The sequence below is a fragment of the Phyllostomus discolor genome, chromosome 2 (assembly GCF_004126475.2).
Source record: "Phyllostomus discolor isolate MPI-MPIP mPhyDis1 chromosome 2, mPhyDis1.pri.v3, whole genome shotgun sequence".
Lineage (NCBI taxonomy): Eukaryota > Metazoa > Chordata > Mammalia > Chiroptera > Phyllostomidae > Phyllostomus > Phyllostomus discolor.
In genome coordinates, this window is record NC_040904.2 from 101445910 (window position 1) to 101455237 (window position 9328).

Genomic DNA, 9328 nt, shown 5'->3' on the forward strand with positions numbered 1-9328 from the left:
CTCTTTTTTTCTTGATGAGTCTGCTTAAGGGCTTGTTGATTTTGTTTATCTTTTCAAAGACCCAGCTCCTGGATTTATTGATCCTTAGAATTGTGTTTTTAATCTCTATGTCATTTAATTCTGCTCTGATCTTGGTTATTCACTTTCTTCTGCTTGTCCTAGGCTGTCTATGTTGTTTTTCCTTGAGTTCTTGTAGGCATAGGGTTATGCTGTTTATTTGAAATGTTTCTATCTATTTTAGGTAGACTTGTGTCACTATGAACTTCCCTCTCAGGACTGCCTTCTCTGTGTCCCATAAGTTTTGGTTTGTTGTGAGTTCATTTTCATTTGTTTCCAGAAACTTTATGATTTCTTCCTTGATCTCATTCTTGACCCATTCATTTTTTAATAGCATGCTATTCAATCTCCACGAGTTTGAGTCTTTTTTCCTTGGGGTTGGTTTCTAGTTTCAGTCCCTTGTGGTTGGAGAAAATGGTTGATATGATTTCAATTTTCTGAAATTTGTTGAGGCTTGTTTTGTGTCCTACCATGTGGTCTATCTTTGAAAATCTTCCATGCGCATTTGAAAAGAATGTGTATTTTGCTTCTTTGGGATGAAAGGCTCTACATATATCAGTTAAGTTCATTTGATCTAGGACATTGTCCAGTGCTGCAGTATCTTGGTTGATATTTTGTTTGGAAGATCTACCCAGAAAATAATGGATATTTTCTTAATATAATAAAATATATATACAACTCAGTCCTAAAGCCAGCATCTTACAGTTGACATAATAGTATATCCATAAAATCTTATAAAAGTCATGGTAAAACTAACCAAGAAATGTAAAAATTCTAAAATTATCAGTATGTAAAGCTTACATATAGAAATTAAAAGCTGTTAGGCACACTAACAATAACCAGTTGGTATAATAGAGAAAAGAGCCTTATTTACAACAACAACAAAATAAGATAAATTGTAAGGAATACACTTATCAATAATGTGCAAAATCAATATAAGGAAAACTTAAAACAACACTCCTAAAGCACCCAAAAATAGATTGAACAAATGGAAAGACATTTCATGTTCTTGAATACCATCACACACATTAAAAAGATGTCTGTTTTTCCCAAGCTAATTTATAAATTAGGTAACATTCTCCATTAATATACAAATAATTTTCTTCTGGAACTAGAGAGCTAATAGTACAGTTTATCAGGAAAATATATATATGAATGGCTATTTTTACAATACAATCAGATAAAAAGATATAATTGATTAAAATTGATATAACTAAAAAAAAAACCTGAAAAAGAAAAGCTAAAAGGAAAAATAACTCAATCAGGTATTAAAACATATTATACAACCACTATAATTAAAGTTGGGTACTGACCCATGAGCACACAGACAGGTCTATGTAATAGATACCAAGTCCATAATTAAACCTACATATATGTGGAAATTTAAAATGTGATAAAGGTCACATCTAAAAATCACTGTGGTAAATATACAAGGAGGTCTTTCCAGAAAAAGTCCAACCACTGTTAATATACTCAGAACAGCTTGCACCACATCAATGTAACCTGGCAGCCAAGCAGAGTAGAATGGAATGCACATGCATGAACAATGATGACTTCACTGTATTAGTCAGTGGGGGCAGTAGACACAGTTGAGTGAGCTGTGTGGTCATCACATTCAAAATGAATGAGCAAGTAGAACAACAAATCTACATCAAATTTTTCATTAAGCTTGAACATCCCTCCATGGAAACTATTGGGATTATTCAAAAGGCTGCAGCTATGGGCAACTGATAATTGGCATCTTCATCACAACAACACACCCATTCATGCATCACATCTGGTGCAGAGTTTTTTTGCAAAACATCAAATCACCCAGGTGACTCAGCCCTCCTACAGCCCAGATTTGGTGCCCTGCAATGGGTGGCTTTTCCCAAAACTAAAATCACCTTTGAAAGGGAAGAGATTTCAGACTATCAATGAGATTCAGGAAAATACAATGAGGCAGCCGATGGCAATTAGGAGAACTGTGTGAGATCCCAAGGTGCCTACTTTGAAGGGCACTGAGGCATCATTGTCCTGTGTACAATGTTTCTTGTATCTTCTCCAATAAATGTCTCTATTTTTCATACTACATGGCTGGATACCTTCTAGACAGACCTCATATGGTGTGAGGTCAACTAGATAACCATTTTGAAAAAAATAATGTTGGATCCATACCTCATACCTTATAAAAGAATAAATTCTAAATGGATCAGAAATTCCAAATGCAAAAAAATAAAATCATATATAAATACTAGAAGAAATCAGTAGTGAATGTCTTTATTTTTTTAATATATTTTATTGATTATGCTATTACAGTTGTCCCATTTTCCCCCTTCACTCCCCTCCACCCTGCACACCCCCTCCCACCCACATTCCCTCACTTTAGTTCATGTCCATGTCTCATACTTATAAGTTCTTTGGCTTCTATATTTTCTACACTATTCCTACCCTCCCCCTGTCTATTTTCTATCTACCATCTATGCTACTTAGTCTCTGTACCTTTTTCCCCTCTCTCCTCCTCCCACTCCCCTGTTGCTAACCCTCCATGTGACCTCCATTTCTGTGGGTCTGTTCCTGTTCTAGTTGTTTGCTTAGTTCCCTTTGTTTTTGTTTTAGATGTGGTTGTTAATAATTGTGAGTTTGCTGTCCTTTTACTATACATGTTTTTTATCTTCCTTTTCTTAGATAAGTCCCTTTAACATTTCATAAAATAAGGGCTTAGTGATAATGAACTCCTTTAACTTGACCTTATCTTAGAAGCAGTTTATCTGCCCTTCCATTCTAAATGAAAGCTTGGCTGGATAGAGTAATCTTCAATGTAGCTCCTTGCCTTTCATGACTTGGAATACTTCTTTTCAGCCCCTTCTTGCCTACAAGATCTCTTTTGAGAAATCAGCTGACAGTCTTATGGGAACTCCTTTGTAGGTGACTGTCTTCTTATCTCTTGCTGCTTCTAGGATTCTCTCCTCCATTTTAATCTTGGCTAATGTAATTATGATGTTCCTTGGTGTGTTCCTCCTTAGATCCAACTTCTTTGGGACTCTCTGAGCTTCTTGGACTTCCTGGAAGTCTATTTCCTCTGCCAGATTGGGGAAGTTGTCCTTTATTATTTGTTCAAATAACTTTTCCAACTGTTGCTCTTCCTCTTCCCCTTCCCCTTCTGGTACCCCTATAATTCGGATGTTGGAACGTTTAAAGATGTCCTGGAGGTTCCTAAGCTTCTCATTTTTTTGAATTCTTATTTCTCCGTTCTTTCCTGTTTGGTTGTTTCTTTCTTCCTTCTGGTCCACTCTCTTGTTTTGAGTCCCAGTTTCCTTCCCATCACTATTGGTTCTCCGTGCATCTTCCTTCATCTCTTTTATGGTAACCTGCATTTTCTCACCTGATTTGTGCCCCAAATCAACCAATTCTGTGAGCTTCCTGATCACCAGTGTTTTGAACTGTGCATCTGATAGATTGGCTATTTCTTGGTTGCTCAAAAGGATGAGTCCTGGGACATTGATCTGTTCTTCTGTTTGAGACACGTCTCTCTCTCTCTCTCTCTTTTTTTTTTTTTTGGTCTGGTCGCACCTGTTACGGTGAGGGGCTGAGCCTTAGGTGTTAACCTGGGCTGGGCACCCCAGTCGCTAGAATGAGACGTTGTATGTGGGGGCGGGGGTGGGGGCGGGGGGAACAATGGCAGTAGCTCCGTTCTCCTGGGACCTCAGTCCCTTCTCTGGGATCCTGGGTTGTGCGCTCTGCCCTGGTCCACAATCGCCGCCTCACTGGGTCTGCCAGCTGGTTCTGCCCTGGTCCACAATCGCCGCCTCACTGGGTCTGCCAGCTGCTGCTTGCATACTCAGGGTCCACCTGCTGCGATCTTGCGTGCCCCAGATGCCTTATGCGCTCCCGGTTGCCTTTTGTACCCAGTTCTCCCTGTTCTTTACACACCGTGACCCACACCTGGCTGCTCCTCTCCGCCCCTCCTACCCCTGGTCTGAATGAACGGGTCTACTTCAACTTCTTGGCTGTCCGACTTCCATTCAGATAAATTCTCTGTCAGTTCTGGGTGTTATTCTGCTTCTAAATTGTTGTTGTTCTAATCTTGGTTGTGTGTGGAGGTATGGTGCGTCCACCTATGCCTCCATCTTGCCAAGTAGTGAATGTCTTTAAAACCTGAATGTGAGGAAAGGCTTTTTTTTTTTTTTTTTACTAAATCCACATATAGTAAATGGAAATACTAATAAAATTGAATACATAAAATAAAAAGGTCATATCACAAAAAAAGAACACCAAAAATAAAGTGAAGTAAATCATTAACTGAGAGGAAAATATTTGCAACATATATCACAGATAATGGGCAATAATTTAGTAAATAAGTTATTTTTAGACATCACAGAAAACAAAAACCAAAAAACCCAATATAAAAAGAGGCAAAAGTTATGAACACCTCACTGACTGGTGTGTAACAGAAGAAAAGGCTGTGAAAGTGAAAGGTTCTTGTACTGCTGGGTTATGATCAATTACCAAGGCCACCAACTTCTTTTATTAAAAGATAAACACCAGCAAGGCTGCAAAGGCTTTTAAAATTAGGTTGTTTTGCCATAGCTGGTGTAGGTCAGTGGCTTGAGTGTGGGCTGCAAACTGAAGGGTGGCCAGTTTGATTCCCACTCAGGGCACATGCCTGGGTTGCAGGTCAGGTCCCCACTGGGGGCCACGTGAGAGGCAACCACACATTGATGTTTCTCCCTCTCTCTTTCTCCCTCCTTTTACCTCTCTAAAAATAAATAAATAAAATCTTTTTTTAAAAATTAGGTTGTTTTAAAACATCCCTGAAGAGTATTTAATTAAAAACAACAGAATGAGTTAGAATGCTGTGATATAGTCTTACAAGAAGATTAGTTTTATCAATGATTAATGACAAATGAAGACTTGTGGATAGCACCAAATTGTATTTGTGATTTTGCATTTTATATCTGTATTTGAAAATGACTAAGTATGTATGTTTATCTCTAAAAAATATTCATTTCTAACAATTGATGAGACAACATTACAATCTCTATAACCAATGATTCACTGTTAAGTTGTTGAAACGTAAAGTCTGCTCCAACCAATGAGACCCTGTGACACTATAATAATTCTCTGATAGCTCAGTTAGGCAAATATAACCAAGGTGTCATTGGCCACATGGTAGCAATAGATACTAATTGCCTGGGAAGGGAGGGAGAAAGAGGGGGAGAGAAACATTCATGGGTTGCCTCTCGTATGCACCCCAACCAGGGACCAAACCTGCAGTCCAGTCATGCACCCTGACCCAGAATCCAACAGGCAACCTTTCACTTTGCTGGATGATGCCCAACCAACTGAGCCACACTCATTGGGGCTGCCCGTAAAGTTCATGACAGGTAACAAATAGCCCACTAGTGAATTTGAAAACTAATTTATAAAGACATTTCAGGCAGATCACAAGATGCTTTAGTTGGAAAGGTCAGCAAAACCCTTTAAAAGGGCATTAGAAACAAAGCAAAACATTTCGTCTTTGTTAAAAAATAGTTGTGGATACACTCTAGCACACTCTAGCACATTCCATTAGGAAAGATCTTTGAAGCTAGAAAAGTTTCGAAGGGAGAAGAGCACTGCTGACTGGTAATGATAACTAAGAAGAGACATAGTAAAAAGAGATATCAGGAATAATTCTAAGAACCTACTACTGTTTAGCCATGTGAGCTTGCACAAGCCAGTTACCCTGCCAGGGCTTCAGTTGCTTTGCCTGATCCCTGAACCAGATCAGGAGTCAGCAAATTTCCTGAGAAGTGTCGGATAATAAATATGTTAAGCTATGCGGGCCACACATTGTCACAACTACTCAACTCAGTCTTTGCAGCAATAGATAATAAGAGTACGTGACAAGTAAGTGTGGCTGTGTTCTGATGAAACATCATGGACATTGAAATTTGAATGTTACAGTTTTTACCTGTCATGAAATATTCTTCTTTTGATTTTTTCCCTCCAATTATTTGAAAATGTAAGAACTGTGCTTAGCTAGCTGGCCATGGAAAAAACAGGCAGCTAGGCTGGATTTGACTCACTGGGTATAGTTAGTTGGCCGATCCCTGGGGCTGTGTGGACTGTCAGCTCCCTCGAAGCTCTGTGTCTGTTGGTTAAACTATTGATTCCCTATTTAGCTAACAGTGGGATTACACTTCTTTTACACCTTCTGAAACCTTCTTTTATAGCTTAAGCAGTTTCTCAAGCTTTATTTACTCATATTCCCATTAGATAAAAATTAAATGATGTCACATCATATGTAGTTCATATTATTTCAAAAGTAGTTATCTTTGGTCTTCCAAAGAGATTTACACAGGTGGGTTTTCAAACTTTACATGTCCTTCTCTCCTCGCCATGAAGAGATTCCCAGGCTTGTCCGCATGCATTTGAGAATCACTGTCTTACAGCAACTTTTACTTGAAAATTCCCAATTAGAAGCCCCCCAAAAAAACCTTACTTCCTCTTTCTGCTGGAGAAGAACATCAATTTCCCACAACCTCTGCTGTAAGTGAGGATGGCTAACTTAAACTACTGGTACTTTGTAGGACAGAGACTTCCAGGTAAGACTGGACTTGACTTCCTCTCCTCCGTGCTTTCTTTCTTCCATGTGCTCAGACTCCACAGTGTAAGGGGGAACTAGGAGCCCTGCATTAGTTCTTCTCCCCTGATCAGCCTGATGGTTACAACAGCTACAGAAACAAAGTGTAGGGAATCTATAATTATGGGCAATCTGTGTGAAATGTCTTTAAATTGTGGATAAGGAGAGAAAGTTAGCTGGTTTTAGACCCATACTTAGCAACAAGCAGCCTTAAAACCTCTCCTGTGAGGACACAGGGATTATAAAATGGTCCATCTCCATAAATAAGTCTTTCTCGGTTAAGGAGCTTCATCAGAATAGAGGAAGATGCTGAGGACATGAACAGTGGATGCCCATGGTGAGCCATCACCCTTGCAACATTTGGTCACATCACTGCTCATGTAAGCCTGTCCATAGTGCAAAGTTGCTGGACACTATTAGCACCCTTGTGGTGTATGAGGAACCGGGGCCTCCAGGTTTAACCACTTACCCCAAGTCACGTAAGTACCAAAGAGGAGCTGGGACTCTCATTCAGACCTCCCTAGAAAGGCAGTTAACCATTATATCGTCAGCCTCTCTGCCTCTCTATCCTGTCTGTCTGTCTGTCTGTCTGACCATCTATCTCATCTCCTCATCTTCTCCCTAGAAAGCATTGGGTAACTTATGTTTGAATAATTGAAGTCCTCTGGGAGTTAGCTGACCAATCAAACCAGGTGAAAAGACTCCAAAGAGAAGTCGCCCACTGGGAACTTACTGGATAATATAACCTGCAATGTTCTCCATCCAATTCTTATCACAAATCCAGTTCTGAGAAATGCTATTTTTGCAGGATAGTCAGAGAGAGTAGATCATGATAATAAATACTCCAAGTTTGATGCTTAAATAACACCAGAGCATTAGAGACCCTATAAGCCACTATTTGCAGTTCTAAAGCAAATTCTAACATTTCTAAATATTTTCAGTTAATACTTTCAGTGTCCAAATCACTGCTCCTTTCCTTTGGAATAGTGTGAAGGAATATCATGTATATTTTTTAAACTCCATGATATTGCAATATTATCAGAATTTGCTTGAATTACGTCCTACAATTCTGTCCCATAAAAATATGTCCCTGGATTTAAGACAATGTTGCTGGAAATGACAGTTTCCATTAGTACTCTTATTAAGATTTTTTAAAATTTTTATTAGTTTTTACAGAAAATATAAAAACTAGAGTGGGCCTCAAATCAGAAATCCAAATATTAAACTATAACTTGATTTTCTATATTTTTGTTTCTATTTTATCTCAAGAAAATACCCTTAACTCTTTGGGGGATTCTCTTCACTTCCCTTTGGGTTGTGCCCATGTTCCGGAACCTTAGATGGTGCCAAAGATGGGGAAACAGGGTCGCAGTCTGTTTCCAAATGCAGAGTGTACCCAGTTTGCAGTGGAGCTGAGCCGTCCATCATTCCAGCGGAGCGTGCCTTTCTGCTCCCGCCCCACACTCAGGCACAGGACTGCCTAGCATCCTGTGCGCCTGGAAACACCTTGAAACTACTTCCTCTTCAAGGTTTTGCTACCACCCTCCTTTGCTCCAGACCCCGCAGATCTCTGTTCGTTCATCACTTCCTTCCCCCTTCTCCAGGACAGTATTTTCAAGTTTCACTCTGGTTTCAGACACCTTGTCTACCTTGTCGCTACTATGGAATTTAACCTGCCAGAAGCCAGAAAGTTGCAGACTTCTGATTTCCAACAAGCAACATCCCTCCCTTACGACAAGAACGCGCAGCTGCAACTTCTCCAGCGCTGAGCTCCGGCTCCGCCCAGATCCGAGCCGCTGTCAGCGCGCCCTCCGTCGGGTCGCTGAGCTGCCAGCGTTAAGCTGTTAAATGTCAAGTAGAAAAATGTGTGGTAATATAGGAAAATACTCACAATAAAAATAATAGAGGAAGTATGAACTGTACAATCACAATTTTATGAAGTACACAATTGAATAGAGGTTATGGCAAAAAACTGGAAAGTTCCTCACCAGAATGTTCAAAGGATCTGTGTGGTGAAATTATGATTAGGATCATTATTTTCTGTCCATATTTTCAAATTTTTCTACAACGCACACAGTTGCTTTCATAATCAGAGAAATAATGTCACTTTAAAAAGTAAAAGTATTGAGCTTATGATTTATGCACCACATATATGCTATACCTGAACATAAAGATTTTTAAAAATAAACAAGAGCAGGGATCTTCAACAATGAAAATAAGAAAGAAAAGAAATATACCCTGAGATCATCTCAGCCCTGATCAGGCCCTCCTTGCTCAACAAAGAAATCTTTTAGCCCTGGCTGGTGAGGCTCAGTGGATTCAGTGCCAGCCTGCGAACCGAAGGGTTGTTGGTTCAATTCCCAGTCAGGGCACATGCCAGAGGTGTGGGCTGGGTCCCCAGCTGGGGGGATGTGGGGGAAGCCAACTGATGTTTCTCTCACAAATCGATATTTTTCTCCCCTGCTTCCCATCTCTCTAAAATAAATAAATAAAATTTTTTTTAATCTTTTGTACTAATTAAATTTCTTGGCTATCCTACAGAAAATGTGCTTATTTTTTCTTCTAATTCTCAGATATTAAAGTACTAAATAAAAGTATTTGGCTAATCAATGAGGAGATTGTGCTACAATTGTACTGTCACTCCACAGTTGACTGCAGAAACAA